Source organism: Ovis canadensis, chromosome 6, assembly GCF_042477335.2.
Source record: "Ovis canadensis isolate MfBH-ARS-UI-01 breed Bighorn chromosome 6, ARS-UI_OviCan_v2, whole genome shotgun sequence".
Lineage (NCBI taxonomy): Eukaryota > Metazoa > Chordata > Mammalia > Artiodactyla > Bovidae > Ovis > Ovis canadensis.
In genome coordinates, this window is record NC_091250.1 from 37,863,566 (window position 1) to 37,891,390 (window position 27,825).

Below are 27,825 nucleotides of genomic sequence, written 5' to 3' on the forward strand. Positions count from 1 at the left end.
TTTCACTGCAGAAGATCTAGAACCCAGAAAAGCACAAGAAAGAAAAATGAAACTACTGTTAATGCAAACACCCATATTAGTTTGATTCTTTTAAATTTTACTTTTGCAGTCTGGGGGATGTCTTATTTTCAGAATGATACCTCATCCACTGAATTCATTGGGTGAAAGGCAATATAAATATATTTGACTTCTGTGAACATATATAGATTGAAGATTTTTTGTTGTATATAATGAATGCTAAGCCTTCCAAAATTACTTATTCACCCTGTAATATTCAAATATTAATTTTTCAATGAATAAAACAGATAAATCTCTGCCTTTAGGGAGTTTATGTTTTAAAATCCATTCATTCATTCACTCAAAATACACTTGTAACTTGCCTACTGTGTGACAGTTTTGCTAGATCCTGGGGAACACAGTGATGAAGAATATATTCAAGATGGAACTTGAATTCTAGCGGGAGACTGACTCTAATACTTGCCTTCAGAAAGCTTTCAAGGAACTAAGATGTGTACAAATAGCTGTAATCCAAATGAATGATTCAAAACTGTTCTCAGTGAGGAAAACTTCTTAAAGATGATATGTGAACTGGATCTAGAAGAGTGGACATGATTTGGATTGATGAGTTGATATTAGGGAATAAGGCAAAGAAAGGAACAGCCAGGTAGAGGGCTGGTATATTAGCGAAGAGCGAAAACAGTAAAGCCGGGGGTACAATAAATGACTGACACTTAAGGTTGATAAAGAGAAGTAGTGAGAAGTAAGACTGGGAAAGAAAGTTGGCACTTAAATCATACCAAGCTGGTCATTGGCAAAATTTCTGCTTTTATTGAAGTGCTTTCAGAAGTACAGAACTATTTATATAAAAGATATTTTTGAAACTACTTTCATATCAAACTTAGGGAATACTGCTATCATGATTAAGGTTCTTTTTGTTCCTCATAAGTTTTTCTGTTTTGTTTTTTGTTTTGCTTTTAATTACATTGTTGCAAATATAACCAATGTGTTTTTAACTTATCCTTGATTTTTTTTTTATTACCAAAAAGGCTTCAGATGTTTCTTTAGGTGTTTTTAAGTGATTATTATTAAATTTTTATTATATTGTCTTTAAGTAAATGAAGGACATTATTTTTGAAATGTTTCAGAATTATATTTCTGTATGAATAATTTATGTAGTTTTGTGTAACAGATGGGAACTGCTTCCTGCCATTTTGGGAACAAGTGATATCACATGTTTTAGTTTACTAAAATTAAATATGGCCTGAATTCTCTGACCTAGTGAGAATTCCCAAACTCTATTTGCTGACATGCCTCCCGTTTTCCTTCAGTAAACCTTAAAGCACTTGAACTCCAGCAGTCCATGGCATCTGAGGCTTACAGCAGTGTCTTGGAGGCAAGCAGGCTCCTCCCAAAGGTCCTTCTTCCCAGTTTTACCATTTGTTCTTCATCCCAGTAACCTTGGGAATCTCCTTGCTTTTTCCTTTCCTACCATGAGACCAAAGGATTTCCTTAACCCTATAATCACAAAAGACCTTGTCTACTCTTATAAAACAAGGAAGAAAATGACTTCAGTCCTTATTTTCTGACTTTCGGAAAACAGAAAATGAACTACCTATACCATGCTGAAGGTAGTAAGGGGTTACAATAAAAGAATTTCTTAGTCATCCAAGAAAGAGTTGTGATTTGAATAAAATCTTAAATGATAAATAAGAAAAGGGGTAAAGGAACACTCCCCATAGACCGAAGGACTTAAGAAAAAACATGGAGGCAAAAAGGAATTTGTGTGTATGTGCAGGAGAAAAAGTGGTTTGGAGTATCAAAGAGGGGAAAAAAAAATAGGAAAGGTGAGTTTGTCTTTCTAAGAAATTCGGACTTTCTGTAATTTGTCTTTGTCTATGTTGTAGGAAGCTTGGGGACTCCAGAGAAGGAACTTTAAGACCACCTTTGGCACTGAGAACCCAAACTTTCCGGGCCCATCTTCAGGAGCAGTTCTGGCTCTTTCCTCCGCTGCCGCTAAGGTGCTCGGTTCTTCAGAGGAAGCTAAGGCCGTTTTGGGGTGAGGCCCTCACTTCATTCGGCGACTAGCGCCGTGCCTGGCAGCCCCCACAGTTTGTATCTACTCTGCCCTCATTCTGCACGACGATGAAGTGACGGTCACGGAGGATAAGATCAGTGCCCTCATTAAAGCAGACGGTGTAAATATTGCGCCTTTCTGGCCAGGTTTGTTTGCAAAGGCTTTGGTCAATGTCAACATCGGGAGCCTCATCTGCAATGTGGGGGCTGGTGGACCTGCCCCGGAGGCTGGTGCTGCACCTGCAGGAGGTCCTGCCCCATCCACCGCTGCTGCCCCAGCTGAGAAGAAAGTAGAAGCAAAGGAAGAAGAATCTGAAGAGTCTGATGATGACATGGGCTTTGGTCTTTTTGACTAAACCTCTTTATTAACACATTCAATAAAAAACTAAGCTGTTTAAAAAAAAAAAAAAAAGCAGTTCTGCTTCTATTTCATATGAAGGTTTCCACATAAGATTTCATGGGGTGGGGCGGGGAGACAAAGCAAAGGTTTTACACTGATAATAAATAGGATATTGAATGTTTATTTTGTATTAAATTCTGTTCCAGACACTTGCCACTTTTCAATTTATTCTCACACCACCACCACATCCTTTACAGAGAAGAAAACCCCAAAGTTCAGAGAGATTATATATTTGCCTGTGGTCCCAAAGCTACAAAGTGGCAGCGCTGAACTTTGAGCGCAGTCCTAACCCCAGAAACTGCTCCTTTTAAGGCTGTACTAGACATAAAGGGAAACACCGGCTAAAGTTTTGACAAGGTACTTCCGGCACATGCATCCCCTGGCGTTGTTTTTTGGCTTATCGGCCCTCTGAGGTCAACTCCATCTCCGGACTTTTATAACACAATAAGTCAATACTCTGAAGAGACGTGGAACGGGTAGAATAAACTGAAAACACAACAGGCGGTTCCAGAGGACCCCAGAAACCTCCGGCTCCGAAGGATGGGGCGACCATGACGCCAATTAAACGCGTCAAGTCAGCCGGCAGTCGGCAGTCCCGCCCCCTCGCGTTAGCCCCGCCCATACTCTGGCAACCTGCAGCGTTTGCCTCAGCGCTGCGCGTGGGCCCGGCGGCGGTTGCTGTGCTCCCGCGTCGCTCCCTGGGCAGCGGGAGCTGCTGTAGGGATTGTAGGTACAGCCCATTTGTCTTTACTCTCCCTTTCGGCACTAGTCCCTCGTTTCTCGCGGTCTTTCCCCTCCAGTGGCGCCCAGGAACGCCTTCCCGCCCCCTTCGCTCTAAGGAGCGTACATCTGCTCCTTTGCCGGGCTCTGGGAAAACAGCCACAGATGTTTGTTTCTTCTCTCGTCTCTCTGACTCGTTTCTTTGATCCCTCACCCCACGTGTCTCTATTCTCTCCGTTCCTCTTCCATTTCTTTCTCTCATTTTACAGAGTACTCGCAGATAAGAAAGAAGAGGTTTGTCAGTCAAGACTGACAGAAAAATTAATTTTATTAAGCGCAGACTCGTATAGATGGAGAATATCTGCAAATGAACGTTCGCAAGCTCCTGTGATTGGAGGTGTACTCCAGGATTGGTTGCTGATACTGGAAGGCTCACCTCCCTCCTCCCGCGCCCCTCACCCTGCCTGTTTCTTGTCGGCTTTGATCGCCGTGGACAAGCCCTTCAGATCAGTGCTTTTGAAGGATTGAGGGCTGTTGTTGCACAGGTACCATGTGTCAGGCGGTATCGTGTAGGAAGGAGTCCTTGTGAGAGGCCTGCGCCTGGTCCCCGACGCCTCTGTGTGTGTGTGTCTTGTAGTCTATAAAAGATCAGATGGGATGATGGAGAGGAAAGATTAGCTTGGGTCGCACCGAGAGAGATCAGACCCCACTAAATAATTTTCCATAAGAATAAATAGTATTGTTGTTTGTGCAACAGAAGTATGGGAAATTAACACGTTACTCTCACATGTAAAGAATTCAAGCCCCAGACGTTTTGGTCACTGTGCTTATGAAATCAGTATTCATATTTACTACCTTCTGTGAGTACTAGAATTTATACCGCTGGTTTTGTCAGTTGACTCTTGTTTTAACTCCTGCCCAATACCAGACAAAAGGACAGAGGTGGGTGCAGTAATAGCAATATATAAAGTAACATTTTTATTGCACTTCCCATCTTGTACATTATTTCCATACTCATCCTGTTTATACAACCTGTGAGATAAATTTGGTTAACAAAGCTCCATTTTACTGAAGAGGGAACTAAACACTGAGATTAGGCAGTCTCTGGAACATAGTACTTCCCTGTCCCTGGAACATAGGCTTCCCTGGAGGCTCAGATGGTAAAGAATCTGAGTACAATGTGGGAGACCTGGGTTCGATCCCTGGATTGAGAAGCTCACCTGGAGTAGGGCACTGCAACCCACTTCGGTATTCTTTCTTGGAAAATCCCATGAAGAGAGGAGCCTGGTGGGCTACAGTCCATGGGGTCACAAAGAGTTGGACACCACTGAGCAACTAAGCACAACATACTGGAACATAGTACGGTATACAGTAAATACATTCAGTAAATACTTTTTTTAATTTTTATTTTTACTTTATTTTTCTTTATAATACTGTATTGGTTTTGCCATACATTGACATGAATCAGCCACGGGTGTACATGAGTTCCCAATCCTGAACCCCCTTCCCACCTCCCACCCCATATCATCTCTCTGGATCAACCCCATGCACCAGCCCCAAGAAACCTGTATCCTGTATCGAACATAGACTGGCGATTTGTTTCTTACATGATAGTATACATGTTTCAATGCCATTCTCCCAAATCATCCCACCCTCTCCCTCTCCCACAGAGTCCAAAAGTCCGTTCTATACATCTGTGTCTCTTTTGCTGTCTCACATACAGGGTTATCATTATCATCTTTCTAAATTCCATGTATATGTGTTAGTATACTGTACTGGTGTTTTTCTTTCTGGCTTACTTCACTCTGTATAATAGGCACCCGTTTCATCCACCTCATTAGAACTGATTCAAATGTATTCTTTTTAATGGCTGAGTAATACTCCATTGTGTATATGTACCACTGCTTTCTTATCCATTCATCTGCTGATGGACATCTAGGTTGTTTCCATGTCCTATTATAAACAGTGCTGCGATGAACATTGGGGTACACATGTCTCTTTCAGTTCTGGTTTCCTCAGTGTGTATGCCCAGCAGTGGGATTGCTGGGTCATAAGGCAGTTCTATTTGCAATTTTTTAAGGAATCTCCACACTGTTCTCCATAGTGGCTGTACTAGTTTGCATTCCCACCAACAGTGTAAGAGGGTTCCCTTTTCTCCACACCCTCTCCAGCATTTATTGCTTCTAGACTTTTGGATCGAAGCCATTCTGACTGGTGTGAAATGGTACCTCATTGTGGTTTTGATTTGCATTTCTCTGATAATGAGTGATGTTGAGCATCTTTTCATGTGTTTGTTAGCCATCTGTATGTCTTCTTTGGAGAAATGTCTATTTAGTTCTTTGGCCCAATTTTTGATTGGGTCGTTTATTTTTCTGGACTTGAGTTGCATAAGTTGCTTGTATATTTTCGAGATTAGTTGTCTGTCAGTTGCTTCATTTGCTATCATTTTCTCCCATTCTGAAGGCTGTCTTTTCACCTTGCCAATGGTTTCCTTTGTTGTGCAGAAGCTTTTAATTTTATTTAGGTCCCATTTTTTTATTTTTGCTTTTATTTCCAGTATTCTGAGAGGTGGATCATAGAGGATCCTGCTGTGATTTATGTCGGAGAGTGTTTTGCCTATGTTCTCCTCTAGGAGTTTTATAGTTTCTTGTCTTACATTTAGATCTTTAATCCACTTTGAGTTTATTTTTGTGTATGGTGTTAGAAAGTGATCTAGTTTCATTCTTTTACAAGTGGTTGACCAGTTTTCCCAGCACCACTTGTTAAAGAGACTATCTTTTCTCCATTGTATATTCTTGCCTCCTTTGTCAAAGATAAGGTGTCCATAGGTGCATGGATTTATCTCTGGGCTTTCCATTTTGTTCCATTGATCTGTATTTCTGTCTTTGTGCCAGTACCATACTGTCTTGATGACTGTGGCTTTGTAGTAGAGCCTGAAGTCAGGCAGGTTGATTCCTCCAGTTCCATTCTTCTTTGTCAAGATTTCTTTGGCTATTTGAGGTTTTTTGTATTTTCATACAAATTGTGAAATTATTTGTTCTAGCTCTGTGAAAAATACCGCTGGTAGCTTGATAGGGATTTCATTGAATCTGTAGATTGCTTTGCGTAGTATACTCATTTTCACTATATTGATTCTTCCGATCCATGAACATGGTATATTTCTTCATCTATTAGTGTCCTCTTTGATTTCTTTTCTTCAGTGTTGTATAGTTTTCTATATTTAGGTCTTTAGTTTCTTTAGGTAGATATATTCCTAAGTATTTTATTATTTTCATTGCAATGGTGAATGGAATTGTTTCCTTAATTTCTTTTTCTACTTTCTCATTATTAGTGTATAGGAATGCAGGGGATTTCTGTGTGTTGATTTTATATCCTGCAACTTTACTATATTCATTGATTAGCTCTAGTAATTTTCTGGTGGAGTCTTTAGGGTTTTCTATGTAGAGGATCATGTCAGCTGCAAACACTGAGAGTTTTACTTCTTCTTTTCCAATTTGGATTCCTTTTATTTCTTTTTCTGCTCTGATTGCTGTGGCCAAAACTTCCAGAACTATGTTGAATAGTAGCGGTGAAAGTGGGCACCCTTGTCTTGTTACTGACTTTAGGGGAAATGCTTTCAATTTTTCACCATTGAGGATAATGTTTGCTGTGGGTTTGTCATATATAGCTGTTATTATGTTGAGGTATGCTCCTTCTATTCCTGCTTTCTGGAGAGTTTTTATCATAAACGGATGTTGAATTTTGTCAAAGGCCTTCTCTGCATCTATTGAGATAATCATATGGCTTTTATTTTTCAATTTGTTAATGTGGTGTATTACTTTGATTGATTTGCAGATATTGAAGAATCCTTGCATCCCTAGGATAAAGCCCACTTGGTCATGGTGTATGATCTTTTTAATGTGTTGTTGGATTCTGATTGCTAGAATTTTGTTGAGGACTTTTGCATCTATATTCATCAGTGATATTGGCCTGTAGCTTTCTTTTTTTGTGTGGCATCTTTGTCAGGTTTTGGTATTAGGGTAATGGTGGCCTCATAGAATGAGTTTGGAAGTTTACCTTCCTCTGCAATTTTCTGGACGAGTTTGAGTAGGATAGGTGTTAGCTCTTCTCGAAATTTTTGGTAGAATTCAGCTGTGAAGCCGTCTGGACCTGGGCTTTTGTTCAATTTCCGTGCTTGTGATGGGTCTGTTAAGATTTTCTCTTTCTTCCTGGTTCAGTTTTGGAAAGTTGTACTTTTCTAAGAATTTGTCCATTTCTTCCACGTCGTCCATTTTATTGGCATATAATTGCTGATAGTAGTCTCTTATGATCCTTTGTATTTCTGTGTTGTTTGTTGTGATCTCTCCAATTTCATTTCTAATTTTACTGATTTGATTTTTCTCCTTTTGTTTTTTGATGAGTCTGGCTAATGATTTGTCAATTTTATTTATCCTTTCAAAGGACCAGCTTTTGGCTTTGTTTATTTTTGCTATGGTCTCTTTTGTTTCTTTTGCATTTATTTCTGCCCTAATTTTTAAGATTTCTTTCCTTCTACTAACTCTGGGGTTCTCCATTTCTTCCTTTTCTAGTTGCTTTAGGTGTAGAGTTAGGTTATTCATTTGACTTTTTTCTTGTTTCTTGAGGTATGCCTGTATTGCTATGAACTTTCCTCTTAGCACTGCTTTTATAGTGTCCCACAGGTTTGGGGTTGTTGTGTTTTCATTTTCATTCATTTCTATGCATATTTTGATTTCTTCTGTGATTTGTTGGTTATTTAGAAGCGTGTTGTTTAGCCTCCATATGTTGGAATTTTTAATAGTTTTTTTGCTGTAATTGAGATCTAATCTTAATGCATTATGGTCAGAAAAGATGCTTGGAATGATTTCAATATTTTTGAATTTATCAAGGTTAGATTTATGGCCCAGAATGTGATCTATCCTGGAGAAGGTTCCGTGAGCACTTGAGAAAAAAGGTGAAATTCATTGTTTTGGGGTGAAATGTTCTATAGATATCAATTAGGTCCAACTGGTCTATTGTATCATTTAAAGTTTGTGTTTCTTTGTTAATTTTCTGTTTAGTTGATCTGTCCATACATGTGAGTGGGGTATTAAAGTCTCCCACTATTATTGTGTTATTGTTAATTTCCCCTTTCATACTTGTTAGCATTTGTCTTACATATTGCGGTGCTCCTATGTTGGGTGCATATATATTTATAATTGTTATATCTTCTTGGATTGATCCTTTGATCATTATGTAGTGGCCTTCTTGTTTTGTTGACTGTATAGAGCTTCTCCATCTTTGGCTGCAAAGAATATAATCAATTTGATTTCAGTGTTGACCATCTGGTGATGTACATGTGTAGAGTCTTCTCTTGTGTTGTTGGAAGAGGATGTTTGCTAAACCGGTGCATTTTCTTGGCAGAACTCTATTAGTCTTTGCCCTGCTTCATTCCTCCTTCCAAGGCCAAATTTGCCTGTTACTCCAGGTGTTCCTTGACTTCCTACTTTTGCATTCCAGTCCCCTATAATGAAAAGGACATCTTTTTTGGGTGTTCTAAAAGGTCTTGTAGGTCTTCATAAAACCATTCACTTCCGTTTCTTCAGCCTTACTGGTTGGGGCATAGACTTGGATAACTGTGATATTGGATGGTTTGCCTCAGAGACGAACAGAGATCATTCTGTCGTTTTTGAGATTGCATCCAAGTCCTGCATTTCGGACTCTTTTTTTGACCATGATGGCTACTCCATTTCTTCTGAGGGATTCCTGCCTGCAGTAGTAGATATAATGGTCATCTGAGTTAAATTCACCCATTCCAGTCCATTTTAGTTTGCTGAGTCCTAGAATGTCGACATTCACCCTTGCCATCTCTTGTTTGACCACTTCCAATTTGCCTTGATTCATGGACCTAACATTCCAGGTTCCTATGCAATATTGCTCTTTCCAGCATCGGATCTTGCTTCTATCACCAGTCACATCTACAACTGGGTATTGTTTTTGCTTTGACTCCATCCCTTCATTCTTTCTGGAGTTATTTCTCCACTGATCTCCAGTAGCATATTGGGCACCTAATGACCTAGGGAGTTCCTCTTTTGGTATCCTATCATTTTGCCTTTTCATACTGTTCATGGGATTCTCAAGGCAAGAATACTGAAGTGGCTTGCCATTCCCTTCTCCAGTGGCCCACATTCTGTCAGCCCTCTCCACCATGACCCGCCCATCTTGGGTTGCCCTGCAGGCATGGCTTGGTTTCATTGACTTAGACAAGGCTGTGGTCCTAGTGTGATTACCAAATTAAGACTCAAATTGAAGAAAGTAGGGAAAACCGCTAGACCATTCAGGTATGACCTAAATCAAATCCCTTATGATTATACAGTGGAAGTGAGAAATAGATTTAAGGGCCTAGATCTGATAGATAGAGCGCCTGATGAACTATGGAATGAGGTTCGTGACATTGTACAGGAGACAGGGATCAAGACAATCCCCATTGGAAAGAAATGCAAAAAAAGCAAAATGGCTGTCTGGGTAGGCCTTACAAATAGCTGTGAAAAGAAGAGAGGTGAAAAGCAAAGGAGAAAAGGAAAGATATACGCATCTGAATACAGAGTTCCAAAGAATAGCAAGAAGAGATAAGAAAGCCTTCTTCAGTGATCAATGCAAAGAAATAGAGGAAAACAACAGAATGAGAAGGACTAGAGATCTCTTCAAGAAAATAAGAGATACCAAGGGAAGATTTCATGCAAAGATGGGCTAGATAAAGGACAGAAATGGTATGGACCTAACAGAAGCAGAAGATATTAAGAAGAGGTGGCAAGAATACACAGAAGAACTGTACAAAAAAGATCTTCACGTCCCAGATAATCATGATGATGTGATCACTAATCTTGAGCCAGACATCTTGGAATGTGAAGTCAAGTGGGCCTTAGAAAGCATCACTACGAACAAAGCTAGTGGAGGTGATGGAATTCCAGTTGAGCTGTTTCAAATCCTGAAAGATGATGCTGTGAAAGTGCTGCACTCAATATGCCAGCAAATTTGGAAAACTCAGCATTGGCCAGAGGACTGGAAAAGGTCAGTTTTCATTCCAATTCCAAAGAAAGGCAATGCCAAAGAATGCTCAAACTACCTCACAATTGCACTCATCTCACATGCTAGTAAAGTAATGCTCAAAATTCTGCAAGCCAGACTTCAGCAATGCATGAACCATGAACTCCCTGATGAAAAGGGAGAGGAACCAGAGATCAAATTGCCAACATCTGCTGGATCATTGAAAAAGCAAGAGAGTTCCAGAAAAACATCTATTTCTTCGTTATTGACTATGACAAAGCCTTTGACTGTGTGGATCACAATAAACTGTGGAAAATTCTGAAAGAGATGGGAATACCAGACCACCTGACCTGCCTCTTGAGAAATCTGTATGCAGGTCAGGAAGCAACAGTTAGGACTGTACATGGAACAACAGACTGGTTCCAAATAGGAAAAGGAGTACGTCAAGGCTGTATATTGTCACCCTGCTTATTTAACTTATATGCAAAGTACATCATGAGAAATGCTGGGCTGGAAGAAGCACAAGCTGGAATCAAGATTGCTTGGAGAAATATCAATAACCTCAGATATGCAGATGACACTACCCTTATGGCAGAAAGTGAAGAGGAACTAAAGAGCCTCTTGATGAAAGTGAAAGAGGAGAGTGAAAAAGTTGGCTTAAAGCTCAACATTCAGAAAACGAAGATCATAGCATCCAGTCCCATCACTTCATGGGAAATAGGTGGGGAAACAGTAGAAACAGTGTCAGTCTTTATTTTTTGGGGCTCCAAAATCACTGCAGATGGTGATTGCAGCCATGAAATTAAATGACACTTACTCCTTGGAAGAAAAGTTATGACCAACCTAGATAGTATATTCAAAAGCAGAGACATTACTTTGCTGACTAAGGTCCGTCTAGTCAAGGCTATGGTTTTTCCTGTGGTCATGTATGGATGTGAGAGTTGGACTGTGAAGAAGGCTGAGCACCGAAGAATTGATGCTTTTGAACTGTGGTGTTGGAGAAGACTCTTGAGAGTCCCTTGGACTGCAAGGAGATCCAACCAGTCCATTCCGAAGGAGATCAACCCTGTGATTTCTTTGGAACGAATGATGCTAAAGCTGAAGCTCCAGTACTTTGGCCACCTCATGCGAAGAGTTGACTCATTGGAAAAGACTCTGATGCTGGGAGGGATTGGGCGCAGGAGATGGGGACGACCAAGGATGAGATGGCTGAATGGCATCACTGACTCGATGGACGTGAGTCTGAGTGAACTCCGGGAGTTGATGATGGACAGGGAGGCCTGGCGTCCTGCGATTCATGGGGTCACGAAGAGTCAGACACGACTGAGCGACTGAACTGAACTGAACTGAGTGGCCTTCTTTGTCTCTTTTCACAGCCTTTGTTTTAAAGTCTATTTTATCAGATATGAGTATTGCTACTCCTGCTTTCTTTTGGTCTCTATTTGCATGGAATATCTTTTTCTGCCCTTCACTTTCAGTCTGTATGTGTCCCCTGTTTTGAGGTGGGTCTCTTGTAGGCAGCATATGTAAGGATCTTGTTTTTGTATCCATTCAGCCAGTCTTTGCCTTTTGGTTGGGGCATTCAACCCATTTACGTTTAAGGTAATTATTGATAAGTATGATCCCGTTGCCATTTACTTTATTGTTTTGGGTTCAGGTTTATACGCCCTTTTTGTGTTTCCTGTCTAGAGAATATCCTTTAGCATTTGTTGGAGAGCTGGTTTGGTGGTGTTGAATTCTCTCAGCTTTTGCTTGTCTGTAAAGCTTTTGATTTCTCCTTCACATTTGAATGAGATCCTTGCTGGGTACAGTAATCTTGGCTGTAGATTATTTTCTTTCATCACTTTAAGTATGTCTTGCCATTCCCTCCTAGCCTGAAGCATTTCTATTGAAAGAGCTGCAGTTATCCTTATAGGAATCCCTTTGTGTGTTATTTGCTGTTCTGTTTTTCCCTTGCTGCTTTTAATATTTGTTCTTTGTGTTCGATCTTTTTGTTAATTTGATTAATATGTGTCTTGGGGTGTTTCGCCTTGGGTTTATCCTGTTTGGAACTCTCTGGGTTTCTTGGACTTGGGTGATTATTTGCTTCCCCATTTTAGGGAAGTTTTCAACTATTATCTCCTCAAGTATTTTCTCATGGTCTTTCTTTTTGTCTTCTTCTTCTGGGACTCCTATAATTCGAATGTTGAAGCGTTTCATATTGTCCTGGAGGTCTCTGAGATTGTCCTCATTTCTTTTAATTCATTTTTCTTTTTTCCTCTCTGATTCATTTATTTCTACCATTCTTTCTTCTATTTCACTAATCCTATCTTCTGCCTCCAATATTCTACTATTTGTTGCCTCCACAGTGTTTCTGATCTCATTTATTGCATTATTCATTATATATTGACTCTTTTTTATTTCTTCTAGGTCCTTGTTAAACCTTTCTTGCATCTTCTCCAGGCTATTTATCTGTGATTCCATTTTGATTTCAAGATTTTGGATCATTTTCACAGTCATTATTCAGAATTCTTTCTCAGGTAGATTCCCTATCTCTTCCTCTTTTGTTTGGTTTGGTGGGCATTTCTCCTGTTCCTTTAGCTGCTGGGTATTCCTCTGTCTCTTGGTTATATTCCTCTTCCTCATCTTGGTTATATTGCTGCGTTTGGGGTGGCCTTTCTGTATTCTGGGAATTTGTGGAGTTCTTTTTATTATGGAGTATACTCGCTGTGGGTGGGGTTGTATCAGTGGCTTGTCAAGGTTTCTTGGTTAGAGAAACTTGTGTCGCAGTTCTGGTGGGTGGAGCTGGATTTCTTCTCTCTGGAGTGCAATGGAGTGTCCAGTAATGAGTTATGAGATGTCTATGGTTTTGGAGTAACTTTGAGCTGTCTGAATATTGAAGCTCAGAGGTGTGTTCCTGTGTTGCTGGAGAATTTGCGTGGTATGTCTTGCTCTGGAACTTGTTGGCCCTTGGGTGGTCTTGGTTTCAGTGTAGGTATGGAGGCGTTTGATGAGCTCCTATCGATTAATGTTCCCTGGATTCAGGAGTTCTCTGATGTTCTCAGGATTTGGACTTAAGCCTCCTGCTTCTGGTTTTCAGTTTTATTTTTACAGTAGCCTCAAGACTTCTCCATCTATACAGCACAGATGATAAAACATCTAGTTTAAAGATGAAAAGTTTCTCCACATTGAGGGACACCCAGAGAGGTTCACTGTTTTTGAAGGCAATGATCTGCTTTTCTAGGTGCCTGATGTCCTCTGCCAGCATTCAGAAGTTGTTTTGTAGAATTTACTCAGCATTGAAATGTTCTTTTGATGAATTTGTGGGGAAGAAAGTGGTCTCCCTGTCCTATTCCTCTGCCATCTTAGGACTGCCCCCTCCAGTAAATATTTTAAAAGAGATAAATGGGTGAGATTTTCAAGGAGCCACACTGTATTTACATTTGTATTCTCTAGACCCAGAGGTAAGTCTAGCAATAGTAAGCCCACAAATATAAGCTAGAGAGGTCGAGTGACTTGCTCAGGTCAGTGACTTGCTGAGATATTTTTAGGGGACTTACCAGGCATTGTGAATATTATGGTTAAAAAAGATGCAAGATTCCTGTCTCATGGAACTCACATTTTAATGAAGATAGAAAGTAAACAGGTAAACAGTATAAGGAAACTTGGATAATGGTGAGTGCAGTGAAGAAGTAAAACAGTGTGCAGTGAGAGGACCTCAGGGAGCGGTTACTTTAGATTGATTGGTTAGGGAAGCCCTCTCTGAAGAGTTGATGTTTGTGCTGAGACCTCAGTGACATAAAAAAGCCAGCCATGGAAATACTGGGGATTCGAATATTGCAGATAAAAGAAACTACGATTGCAAAAACCCAAGGTAGGAAAGAACTTGACTCTTTCAAAGAACATCATTAAGAATGCTGTAGCTGGAAGGTAGAAAAAGTGGAACAAGATGAGCTTGGAAAGGATAGGTAGGGGCCCTAGCATGTAGGGCTTTGAATTGGTCATGGGGATCTACCCATAAGCTAGGAATTTATTTATTAAAAGTGTGATGAGAAACCAACAGGGAGTTTTTATGGTAGGGAGTAATACAATCTGGTTTATTGTATAAAGATTTGTTCCACTTGTTATGTGGTAAATGGGCCATAGGGGATGGGGAGCAAGAGTAGGAGCAGAATGTGGCAATCCAGGAAGGAATGACCATAGTTTTGGCTAATATGGTATAAATCACATCTTTGGGTGTGAGATATATTTGGAGGCAGAACCTACAGACTTGATGATGTTTTAAATAACAGGAGTGAGAGAAAGAAGCTTCTGGATTTTTGTATTGAGTTTTCAGTCAGTTCAGTCGCTCAGTCATGTCCGACTCTTTGCGACCCCATGAATTGCAGCAAGCCAGGCCTCCCTGTCCAACACCAGCTCCTGGAGTTCACTCAAACTCATGTCCATCGAGTCAGTGATGCCATCCAGCCATCTCATCCTCTGTCGTCCCCTTCTCCTCCTGCCCCCAATCCCTCCCAGCATTAGAGTCTTTTCCAATGAGTCAACACTTTGCATGAGGTGGCCAAAGGACTGGAGTTTCAGCTTTAGCATCATTCCTTCCAAAGAACACCCAGGACTGATTGAGCTGTAGTGCATGATTTTTCCACTTACCAAAGAATCTGCCTGCAATGCAGGAGACCTGGGTTCAGTCCCTAAGTCAGGAAGATCCCCTCCCTGGAGAAGGGAATGCCACTCCTGTATTCTTGCCTGGAAAATGCCATGGAGAGATGAACCTGGTGGGCTACAGTCCATGGGGTTGCAAATAATCAGACACAACTGAGCAACTAACACTGTTCCATTTACCAAATAGTAAAGACTTGGGAAGAAAATGTGTAGAGGGGGAGTATTTTTATTTTGCTCGCCTTGCATTTGATCTGCTTATTAAAAGTCTAAAGTAAGTTCTGAGTTTTGAGTTCAGTTTATGGGACCAAAGATACAAAGTTGAGAGACATCAGCATGTATTAGTAGATAAAACTGCCTAGGGAAAGTGTGTTCATAAAGAGCATTCCAGTGATTAGAGGTAAAATAGAGGAGAAGAAGCAAGCAAAGGAGATGGAGAAGGAGTAGGCAGTGAGATAGGAAGAAAACCCAAAGCATGTGGTGACTTGAAAAGCCAAAATGACAAAGCATGGCTAATGGTACTGTCACATGCTGAGAGGTAATGTAAAATAAATGACTGCTGAGTTTTGATAAGCACAATAAAGAGTATTGTGATATGAAGAAATGGACGTAGCTCTGTGGATATCTCAAGATACTTCACTACGAAGAAGAACTGAGAAATGTCATATGTGGGGTTGAAGTAAAATTCTTAAACATGGAGATGCTTAAGTATTTTTTTAAGCTAATTGGAGTGATCCAGTGTAGAGAGAGAAAATATTGTATAAGAGAGAAAATGTGTATCTTAAAAGTGGGGTCTCTGAGAAAGTGAGAAGGAATTGAATCCAGGGAACATGTAGAAATGTCGACCTAGGAACATGAACATAAAACATAGTAATGAGAAGAAAGGCAGCGAGTATAGGTAGAGATGCAGATACAGGCGTGGATTCAGTGATCAGAAGATGAGTTTCTGCCTGCAGTTCATCAGTAGGAGAAGGAGCATTTGGATGAAAGTTTTAAGAGGTGAAGAGAAGATATAAAAATAGTCATTTTGAACACAGAAGGCAGTCATACTTGTCTTAGTTCATCCAGGCTGCTATAACAACAACAAAAGATACAAAAGATTGTCTTACAAACAGAATTTTTTTCTCATGGTTCTAGATGCTGAGAGGTCCAAGATCAAGGTGCCAGCAGATTCAGTGTCTGGTGAGGGCTAAATTCTTGGTTCATATGTGTCTGAAAAAGGCAAGGGGGCTCTCTGGGTCTCTTTTATAAGAGCACTAATCGCATCCATGTGTGCTCTGCCCTCATGAACTAATCACCTCCCAAAGGCCCACCTCCTAATAACACCATCACATTGGGGGTTAGGATTTCTACATACGGACTTTGAGGAGATACAAATATTCAGTCTGTAGCAATACTAGAGAAGCATAGTAGCATAGCTGGGCAGAATTGAGTGGCCATTTGATGTTTGTGGCCTTGTGAGTGTGTAGCTAAGATAGGGTGGAAAAAGGATCATAGGAGCCAAGGAGATCAAGAAACTGAAAGATGAGAGTGGTGGGTGGGCAGACTACCTAGGTGTCTGTAGACAAGTTAGTAGCTAACCTAGTCCTTGAACCCAGATATCCTGCCTTAGCATAACGTGGTATTATTTTACTGAGAAATGATTCACATTGTTACTGGGTTGTGCCATCTACACTTCCAATTAACATTTTCTCAAAAATTGTGGCCTGATATTTTTTTGTTCCATATGTCTAAATTCTAGACTTTCAATGACTGGTATTTCTAACTCTTTTGTCCCTTTAATATTTACTTGTTAAATTTTTTGGCTTGTTTATCCGTGTGTGTGTGTGTGTGTGTTTTGTTTTTGTTTTAAATCAAATTTATTATTCACATATAATACTATTCACAAACTATTTGTTTATTTAAAGTATACATTTCAGTGCTTTTGGTGTATTCACAGATATGAATAACTATCGCTATGGTTTTGGAACATTTTCATCACCTTAAAAAGAAACCCCATGCCTTGTTGCTAAAATCTTTGTGTCCTCCCCAAACGCAACTACTAATCTACTTTCTGTCTCCGTAGATTTCCCTATTATATACTTTCACATAAATGGATAATATGTAATCTTTTGTGATTGGCTTTTTTCATTTAGTATTATGTTTTCAAGGTTTATCATAGCATGCATTTTTAATGGCTGGATAATATTCCATTGTGTAGGTGTACCACATTTTGCTTATCCATTCTTTGGGTTATCTGCCTTTTGGCTATCACTAATAATGCTGCTATAAATATTTGTTTATAGGTTTCTGTGTGGACATATATTTTCTTGAGAATATACCTAAGAGTAAAATTTCTAGGTCATCTGGTAACTATGTTAAATCATTCCAGGAACTGCCAGATTGTTTTCCAAAGTGGCTGTATCATTTAACATTATCACCAGCAGTAGAGGATGATCCTAGTTCTCCAAATCATTGTCAACACTTATTATCTGACTTTTATTTTAGAGAGGTATAGTTGATATACAATATTATATAAGCTTCAGGTGTATAACATAGTGATTCACAATTTTTAAAAGTTATACTCCATTTATAGCCATTATGATATATTGGCTATTTTCCCTGTGCTATACAATATGTCATTGTAGCTTGTTTGTTTTATACGTAGTAGTTTGTACCTCTTAATCTGCTACCCTTATATTGCCCCTCCCTCTTCCCTCTCACCACTGGTAACCACTAGTTTGTTCTCTATGTCTGTCTATTTCTTTTTTGTTATATTCATTAGTTTGTTTTAGATTCCACTTATAAGTGAAATCATACAGTATTTATCTTTGTTTTTTAAAACATTCCCATGCATATGTATTTATTAAAGTACAAAAGCCAACATTTTAGGTGCTAAAGGGAAGATGAAGGAGGAGATTTGGAACTCCTGTTTATAGAGCTGAGATGGCCAGTAACAGGAAGACCTGATCTGTAGTCCTTCTAATAACAGTAATAATAATATCATCTGGATACTCCTTTACATTTTGTGTTATACTTTCATTTTCTCTTATCTCATTTGAATTTATAACCACCTTTTTCAGATAAGAAAACTGAGGCTTAGAGAGGTTAAGGATCTTGACAAAGGACACATACTCAGAAAGTAGCAGAATTATTAGCCATGGTATTCTGACAATAAGTCTCGTATCTTTCACGGTAGCAGTTTGCTTTTTCACTTTTTATACTCCATTATATCCAAAGTGATAGCGAAGAAAAACTCTGCTAAGTAGAAAGTCATGGTTGCCTGGAGTCCTCATACAATGTGAAAACATTTTGTATGTGTTTAAAACCCAGCAGTTAATGGGATTAGATATTTATCCACCATCTATTATGTTAGGTAATTCAAAGAACTCAGAAATGATTATGAAATCAGCACTGATTCAGTCTACTGAGAAAATAGGTGAAAAAGCAAGTCTCTGAGAAGCATTTCTTGGATCCCATGTATCATACATGGAGAAGCAAATGGCAACCCACTCCAGTATTCTTGCCTGGAGAATCCCATAGACAGAGGAGCCTGGCATGCTATAGCCCATGGGGTCGCAAGAGTCAGACACAACTTAACAACTAAACCGCCACTACCATCTATCATATGTGCTTCCACAATACCCTGCTGCTGCTGCTGCTAAGTCGCTTCCGTCATGTCCGACTCTGTGCAACCCCATAGACAGCAGCCCACCAGGCTCCTCTGCCCATGGGATTCTCCAGGCAAGAACACTGGAGTGGGTTGCCATTTCCTTCTCCGCCACAATACCCTACACTGATTAAATCCTATATAAGGAAGAATACAGTGCCAGTTACTTACTGTACTCTCAATATTTATTAAATGAAAAAGTGATGGTAATCAAACATGCAATTATCATACTGGGGTGGATCCTACCATAAGAGTGCAGACTGAAGGGAGCTTCTACAAGAATAACTTCTTAAACTATATAGAATTAGCTGGGCCAAAACCCGGGGTGTGGAGTGAGGAGGCAACATATAAAACTGATAAAGTCTTGAAGATGTAAAGCATGACCACTGTGAAGAACTACAGTTTAGTACAGTTGAAGTTTAGAATGCCAAGTGAAGAATAAGGAGATACATAAGAACAAAGTTAGCTGTTATAACAGAGTGCTCTGTAAGCTGAGTTTGAGGAGTCTGGATGTTTTTCTTCTATGGGAAGCTATTCAAGAATATTAAGCAGGTCACTCTACATTTTATAAGATTACTCTTCATTATGAAAATTACAGTAGGGAGGACCAAGGCTAGAAAAATGGGGAAAACCATTGGAAAAGCCATGATGGTGTTTAGGGAGAAAGGTGCTTATGGCTTGGACTGTGGTAGTGGCAATTTACATGGAGAAAAGTGGAATTTTTTTTTTAATATTTAGGAGCTTGTGTTATGATTTAGTAACTCACTGAATGTTGACAGAAAAGGAAAAGTGGGGAGAAGAAATGACTCCTTAGTTTCTAACTTGAGCAACTAGGTAGATGGTAGCTTTACTCTGAGATCGTAAATTTTCTGAAGAAGGAATAGATCTGGTGGGGAAAGGTCTTGGGTTCAGTTGTGCATAGACTGAGCTTAAGATACTTATAAAGGTGGTCAAGTAGAGATATTCAATATTTTGGTAAATGTACCAGATAGAATCTCAGGAAGGCTTCTCTACACGAGACTCATCAGATTACTGGTCATAATTGGAGCCATTGGGAGTAAAGTAAATTTCTCAAAAAATAGAGTGATAAGAAAAAAGGCATAAGGCAGAATCCCAAGGAACTTCCACGTTTAAGGGATAGATAGAGGAAAAGAAACTTGGAAAGAAGCCAAAGGACAAACAACTAGAGAGAGAGAGGGAAGATAGAGAAGTGACCAAATGATGTGAGAGTTCAAAAGAGGAGATGACTTCTAGTTTTGGATGTACCTTGTAGGAAGCTTTTCTTGGAATAACCCTTAAACAACAGATATAATTTGCAAAAAAAAAAAAAAAAAGAGAGAGAGAGATGCAATAAGAAGGTATTCCAAGCAAATAAAAGTAAACAAATAATACATAGAAGAGCAGTTAACAGTTTGCCTTAAATATAGGGTCAAAATAGCTACAGAGAAAACGGACAAGATGGTTTGATGCCATGTTGTCAAAAACCTTGGATTCTGAGTAAGTTGTTAGTAACTTTATTCTGTAGGTGAGAAAAACCGTTGTGTTTGGTACTAAGAAAAAGACAAGAATATAAAACATACTCTGAATCCTGGAATACCTTCCCATTTTATTGTGGAGACAAGATCTGGGCACCTTAAAAGAATAAAAATTCAAGATAATATCTGATTAATGAGACCTAAATACCACAGAAATTTTAATAGTGGCAGAGTCTATTTGAATTGGAGAAGTATTGCCCAGATTTGTATTGTCCTTATTAAACAGTAATGCTAGCTAGTCATTACCTTAAAAAAAAAAAACTGATCTAGATTGATTGCTCTTTATAAAAAGTAGTCTCCATAAATATAACTTTTAAATTCATTTGTTCACAAAGAATTATACTGTTACTTGTTTTCACCTGATGATCTTGATGTAAACTCAAAAAGACTTCTGTCTGAAGGCAGCAACAGTTCCAAAGATTCTAAAGGCATACATACAAACCCAGACGTTGACATATATACTTTATCTAATGTTCATTTAAAAAATATATGTGTTAGTAATGTGTGAACTGTGAACTTCCAGATGTTCAAGCTGGTTTTAGAAAAGGCAGAGGAACCAGAGAGCAAATTGCCAACATCCACTGGATCATCGACAAAGCAAGAGAGTTCCAGAAAAACATCTATTTCTGCTTTATTGACTATGCCAAAGCCTTTGACTATGTGGGTCACAATAAACTGTGGAAAATTCTGAAAGAGACCAAAAGGCATTAGATTATCTAACATCCTTCCACCCTACCCCATTGTATAGATTTGGAATTGAAGTACAGGAAGGTGAAGTGCCAAGAAATTTACTCCAGTTTAACAGATTAAAATAAATAAAACAGATTTACTCCATAACAGATTAAAAGCAGAGAACTTAGATTGCCCAGCTCTTTTATAGTACAAGCTTTTATATATAAGCTGTGTCCATTATTTATGTGCATAATCAAAGAGACATTGTAATAAAAACAGGTGAAAATTCTGAATACCAGACCACCTGACCGGCCTCTTGAGAAACCTATATGCAGGTCAGGAAGCAACAGTTAGAAATGGACATGGAACAACAGACTGGTTCCAAATAGGAAAAGCAGTACGTCAAGGCTGTATATTGTCACCCTGCTTATTTAACTTATATGCAAAGTACATCATGAGAAATGCTGGACTGGAAGAAGCACAAGCTGGAATCAAGATTGCCGGGAGAAATATCAATAACCTCAGATATGCAGATGACACTACCCTTATGGCAGAAAGTGAAGAGGAACTAAAGAGCCTCTTGATGAAAGTGAAAGAGGAGACTGAAAAAGTTGGCTTAAAGCTCAACATTCAGAAAATGAAGATCATGGCATCTGGTCCCATCACTTCATGGGAAATCAATGGGGAAACAGTGGAAACAGTGTCAGACTTTATTTTGGGGGGCTCCAAAAATCACTGCAGATGGTGATTGCAGCCGTGAAATTAAAAGATGCTTACTCCTTGGAAGGAAAGTTATGACCAACCTAGATAGCATATTCAAAAGCAGAGATATTACTTTGCCAACAAAGGTCCGTCTAGTCAGGGCTATGGTTTTTCCAGTGGTCATGTATGGATGTGAGAGTTGGACTGTGAAGAAGGCTGAGAGCCGAAGAATTGATGCTTTTGAACTGTGGTGTTGGAGAAGACTCTTGAGAGTCCCTTGGACTGCAAGGAGATCCAACCAGTCCATCCTAAAGGAGATCAGTCCTGGGTATTCATTGGAAGGACTGATGCTGAAGCTGAAACTCCAATACTTTGGCCACCTCATGTGAAGAGTTGACTCATTGGAAAAGACCTTGATGCTGGGAGGGATTGGGGGCAGGAAGAGAAGATGACCGAGGATGAGATGGCTGGATGGCATCACTGACTCAATGGACATGAGTTTGGGTAAACTCTGGGAGTTGGTGATGGACAGGGAGGCCTAGCCTGCTGCGATTCATGGGATCACAAAGAGTTGGACACAACTGAGCGACTGAACCAATGTTTAGCAGCTAAGGGCATGGACTACATATTGAAACACATCTGAACTCAAGTCTCATACTGCCACTCTCAAAGGAAGGAAAAATGTTCAAATCTTCCTTAAAATAGTTAATGTTTAACTCTGTATATATTATGACTTTTTATTTTTACTTTATTTTGCTTTACAATACTGTATTGGTTTTGCCATACATTGACATGAATCAGCCACAGGTGTACATGAGTTCCCAATCCTGAACCCCCCTCCCACCTCCCACCCCATATCATCTCTCTGGATCAACCCCGTGCACCAGCCCCAAGCATCCTGTATCATGCATCAAACATAGACTGGCGATTCGTTTCTTACATGATAGTATACATGTTTCAATGCCATTCTCCCAAATCATCCCACCCTCTCCCTCTCCCACAGAGTCCAAAAGTCCGTTCTATACATCTGTGTCTCTTTTGCTGTCTCACATACAGAGTTATCATTACCATCTTTCTAAATTCCATGTATATGTGTTAGTATACTGTATTGGTGTTTTTCTTTCTGGCTTACTTCACTCTGTATAATAGGCTCCAGTTTCATCCACCTCATTAGAACTGATTCAAATGTATTCTTTTTAATGGCTGAGTAATACTCCATTGTGTATATGTACCACAGCTTTCTTATCCATTCATCTGCTGATGGACGTCTAGGTTGTTTCCATGTCCTGGCCATTATAAACAGTGCTGCAATGAACATTGGGGTACATGTGTCTCTTTCTATTCTGGTTTCCTCAGTGTGTATGCCCAGCAGTGGGATTGCTGGGTCATAAGGCAGTTCTATTTCCAGTTTTTTAAGGAATCTCCACACTGTTCTCCATAGTGGCTGTACTAGTTTGCATTCCCACCAACAGTGTAAGAGGGTTCCCTGACTTTTTGAAGAAAATTTCTTTAAATGTTATGTGTCCAATTAGTGCGCCTGTCAAATTTAATTGATGTTTCTTAAATCTGTAGGGACAAGAGATGAGGAATGGTTTCAGGTGTTTAGCTAAGTCACAAAATGAATCACCGGCATTTAGAAGGGTCTTCCCTGGTGGCTCAGATGGTAAAGAATTTGCCTGCAATGCAGGAGACTAAGAATTGGCCCTAAACTTTTGCTAAATAATATGTATAGTCACTAGATGTCACTATTGTTCAACATTGCTCCAAAAGAATAAACCCAAAGTACATTATATACTACAGGAACACACACCAAGAGAGACACAAGAAGTTGTTTCTATTAAGCGACAGAAGACTAATGTGTGTGTGTGTGTGTGTGTGTGTGTATGTGTACACACACATGATGTTTATATAAGATGTGAAGTTCCCAAGCAGCATGTATTTGTATTCTCTCACACTATGTGTTTTGCAGTAGGTCCATAAGGGAATAGAAAATGAAAGAAAAGTGAAAGTGAAGTCGCTCAGTTGTGTCCGACTCTTTGCAACCCAGTGGAGTGTAGCCTATCAGACTCCTCCATCCATGGAATTCTCCAGGCAAGAATACTGGAGTGGCTTGCCATTTCTCCCTCCAGGGGATCTTCCTAGCCCAGGGATCAAACCCAGGTCTCCTGAGTTGCAGGCAGATGCTTTACCCTCTGAGTCATCAGGGAAGCCCAAGGGAATAGAAGCATAGACTTAAAGCTGATAAAGGCATTAGATTATCTAACATCCTTCCACCCTACCCCATTGTATAGATTTGGAATTGAAGTACAGGAAGGTGAAGTGCCAAGAAATTTACTCCAGTTTAACAGATTAAAATAAATAAAACAGATTTACTCCATAACAGATTAAAAGCAGAGAACTTAGATTGCCCAGCTCTTTTATAGTACAAGCTTTTATATATAAGCTGTGTCCATTATTTATGTGCATAATCAAAGAGACATTGTAATAAAAACAGGTGAAAACAGAACTTCTAAGTCAATCAAAATTTTCCACAACTTTAAAAGCAAAGCTTAGTAATATGATGATAGTATATACTTCTAATAAAAATTATCAATTGAATAACCATACTTTTGCTATGAGCTGTAAAAACATCTCACTTTATCCCCCAATAGTAAGATATGTAGTATGTATGTATTTATACTGTACCTCATTCCAAAAGGGATTTTAAGAAACTTTCTTCAATAAATAAAGCATAATTTTTTTTTAATACTGAGGTGATTATAAATATAACATACTGGAATAAAATTACAATGAAGTCATCTTTTAGTTTACAAAAAGCATGATGTCCAATAAACTTAAATTTGGATGTGGTTTAGTTGCTCTGCTGCTGCTGCTGCTGCTAAGTCGCTTCAGTTGTGTCCGACTCTGTGCGACCCCATAGACAGCAGCCCACCAGGCTCCACCATCCCTGGGATTCTCCAGGCAAGAACACTGGAGTGGGTTGCCATTTCCTACTCAAATGCATGAAAGTGAAAAGTGAAAGTGAAGTCACTGAGTCGCGTCCAACTCTCAGCGACCCCATGGACTGCAGCCCACCAGGCTCCTCCATCCATGGGAGTTTCCAGGCAAGAGTACTGGAGTTGGGTGTTTAGTTGCTCAGTCGTGTCTAACTGCGTGACCGCATGGACCATAGCCCACCAGGCTCCTTTGCCCTTGGGATTTCCCAGGCAAGAATACTGAAGTGGGTTACCATTTACTTCTCCAGGGGATACTCTCAACCCAGGGATTGAACCTGTGTTTCTTTCCTGCACTACAGGCAGATTCTTTATCCTAAATTTGGATAATTGTTCCCAAATTTGATTCTGCTTTCTCTAGCTGTGAGCACAAAGTAAGAAAAGTATATTATACCCATTAAAAGATGACAGAAGATTGTTATTTACCCAAGGTCATACAAGTAGCATATTTCTGACTTCAAATCCCTAATTCCTTGCATTATGCCAGCTATCCAGATACACAGTGAGAGCACTCCTATTCCAATTTTACAATGAGAGTACTCCTGTCTTTGAACCAAGCTTGGGTCTGTTCACATGATATGTAGTAAAGCCAATCTACGGACACAGCATTGTGGTGAAAGTAAGTACAGTTTATTGCAAGGCACCAAGCAAGGAGAACAGGCATCTAATGCTCAAGAAACCCAAACCTCTTGATGGCTTTCAGGCAAGGGTTTTTAAAGGTGAAGTAATGGTCAATGGTACATAGTCAGCTTATGTACATCCTTCTGACTGGGTGGTGGTGAGGTAAGAGGGTGGTACTTTGGGAGTCAGCATCATCAGTCTTGTTGCAGTTAGTCTGGGTCTGCGAACTTGTGGGCAGCATGCTGTTAACTTCTTTCGCCTGGTAGTGGTTTTAGTGGTGGTGGTTTAGTTGCTCAGTCGTGTCCAAATCTTTGCAACCTCATGGGCTGTAGCCCACCAAGCTCCTCTGTCCATGGGATTTCCCAGGCAAGAATTCTGGAGTGGGTTACTATTTCTCCAGTCCTGGAGTGGGTTTAGTATCTGCACAACAACTCAAGGATATGGCTCAGAATATTATCTACAGCCTTTGAGGAAGAACTGTAAGGGTCTTTTACTTTGTTTTATGGCTAAACAATTATTACTTTATCTTGCTTAACTGTTTTCCTCTGTTTCTGTATTTTCTCACTTCTGTGATTAAGTATGCTCTTTGGAACTTGCTGAAGGACTAGGAGGCTAAAGCTTTTCTACAATCAAGGAGTGGAGGACATGGTGCTGGGTGGTTTGTACCTGGAAAGGCCCTGCAGGGTCCTGCCTGGTTTCGCTACTAACAGAAGACATTCACTGTAACCATCAGACACTTGGATTACCACAGTTACTTCTAAATTATACAACAAGGCTTTTGCTTATGTCAAGTTTATTTTAGATAGTTGCACAGAACTGTTAACAGGAGTTTTTCTATCAAGAAATTAACTCCCCAAAAAACCAACTGTTAAGAGAAAGGTAAAATTTATTAATTTATCTGCATTTTAAATTACAAAATTCATCTTAAGGAAATAGGCATTTTTTAAAATGTCAGAAAAAAAGATGTGTCCAGGGAAAGTGAGAAGTCCAAAGGAAATAGAGATAAGGAGCTATCTAGAACAAAGAAGAAAGCAGACAGGCACAATATTAAAAAGGGGGGAAGGGAAAATGGGGTGAGATCTAAGGCCCATGTATTCTGCCCAGTCAGCTTCTGATCCCTACATTCCTCACATATCTGGTTTTTCCCCTTCAACTTTCCCCATTAAAGTTATGCCAAAAATCTATCCTAGGCAGAGTCTTAGTTTTCAAAAGTTCCAGTCTTTTAAGTTTTTGTTCTGTAGGAGCAGAATCTTTTGCTAAGTTGTCCCGTTAACTTCTTATCTATCTTTACAGCATAGTCTTTAAGGATCTTATTCTTATCTTAGTCTTTAAGGATCTTTATTTTTTCTTAATGTATTTGAAATGCTTATGCTTGATGTTACAATCTTACTTTTCTTTCAAAGATGTCCTTCCTGTTGACCATGCAGAATGTTTTTGTTGTCATTTTCAATATCTGGTATATTTTTATTCTCAGTTCATTCCACAAATAGTTATTGAGTGCCTTCCATTTATCAAGTATTGTGCAGATCGAGGGTTAAAAAAAAAAAAAAAAAAAAAACCCATATGGTCCCTATTGTCCTGAAGTATGGAGGCTTCCAGTTCTATTCAAGATGGAGTAAGTCCACTTTTTCACTGCTCATGACCCAAAACTGAATGAAAGGCAAAGAGCAACTACCTGAGGACTCAGAAAGTAAACAAAAGCAGGTAGATTGGGAAGGAGAGTCAAACCTATGAAGGTCAATTTCTTTTGCTCTTGTGGCTTTAACCTGAAGGTAGGCCTCAGTCATTCAGCTATTTAAGGCTCACATTGGAGGCCAAAAACTATAATAGAAAACCTACTTTTATTGCCTGAAGATCTGGGAAATGGATCCTATAGTCCAAAGTTAGTGTGAGGAATCATTGTTATTACAGTTGTTTTCGGTTTTCGGCTTTTCCCCAAGGGCAGCCACTATTTATGGAATTATGGACAGCTAAAACTCAGAGAAAAGCCTCAGCTTCTGACTAGAGAAACCAGGGAAAGAGACCCTGATAGAAATAGAGTTGGGAGGAGGTATGGATTCAGGAGAGGAGACAGCTGGAGAATGGGGCTCCTTAATGCTGTGTTTGAAGCCAACCAAACGTCTTGTGTCACCTCCAGCTGCGCATGGATGAGATAGGCACAAAGCAGTATAGCAATGGCTTCAAAAACTGACATAAGAATTTTTAAAACAAACAAAAAAAACACTGCCCAAGTCACAGTGGCTAAATGCCCAACTCCTGAGTGGCTTCATGCGGCAAACTAATGAGAGTTTAGCAAAGGCTTTGGAAACAACTGAAATTGGAACATGCCCACAGAAAGTAAGAGAGACCTTGTGATCTGTACCAACTCAAGTTGATTGCCTGCTAAAACAAACAAAAAGTAAATTATTCCTCAGAGGATTTTAGTAAGACCCAAAAATCTGTGCAACAAAATGTCCAGGATATATTCCAGGAGTACTTGACCTATAAAGAGCCAGAACATGATAAAAAAATCAACAGATGCCAAGCAAAAAATGACACAGATGTTGGAATTATCAGATAAAAATGGTGAAGCAGCTGTGTTTCATGTGGTAAAGATAAGCATAGTCATAATAAATGGAAAGATATTAACAGCAGAAAAATAAAAACAGTTAAAAAAGAAGTAAAAAATTTTAAGCTAAAAACAGTATCTGAAATAAAACATTCACTGAATGGACTCAATAGCAGAATGGAAATGAACTAGGAAAGAATCAGTGAACTTGACAGACAAATAGAAATTGTTCAATTTGAAGAATAAAGTGA

General features: G+C 39.4%; 2 protein-coding genes and 1 pseudogene across 12 annotated transcripts in view; all 3 read left to right on the top strand.

The window, feature by feature from the left end:
* The window catches only part of SLC9B2 (solute carrier family 9 member B2), a 64,649-nt gene extending 62,164 nt beyond the window's left edge, over nucleotides 1-2,485 (top strand). For all 5 annotated transcript variants that reach the window (XR_011257659.1, XM_069593582.1, XM_069593581.1 and 2 more), the window contains one exon: nucleotides 1,905-2,485. The gene's annotated coding sequence lies outside the window, so the exon portion shown is untranslated. The remainder of the gene's footprint in view (nucleotides 1-1,904) is intronic.
* On the top strand, nucleotides 2,061-2,485 carry LOC138931555 (large ribosomal subunit protein P1 pseudogene; annotated as a pseudogene).
* Nucleotides 2,486-3,093: 608 nt separating this feature from the next.
* Nucleotides 3,094-27,825, top strand: part of SLC9B1 (solute carrier family 9 member B1) — an 86,737-nt gene continuing 62,005 nt past the window's right edge. The window contains exons 1-2 of one of the 7 annotated variants that reach the window (XM_069593589.1): nucleotides 3,118-3,199; nucleotides 3,463-3,738. The gene's annotated coding sequence lies outside the window, so the exon portion shown is untranslated. Of the gene's footprint in view, nucleotides 3,204-3,462; nucleotides 3,739-27,825 lie in introns of all 7 variants that reach the window. The other 6 variants (XM_069593586.1, XM_069593587.1, XM_069593590.1 and 3 more) reach the window with 6 other exon arrangements.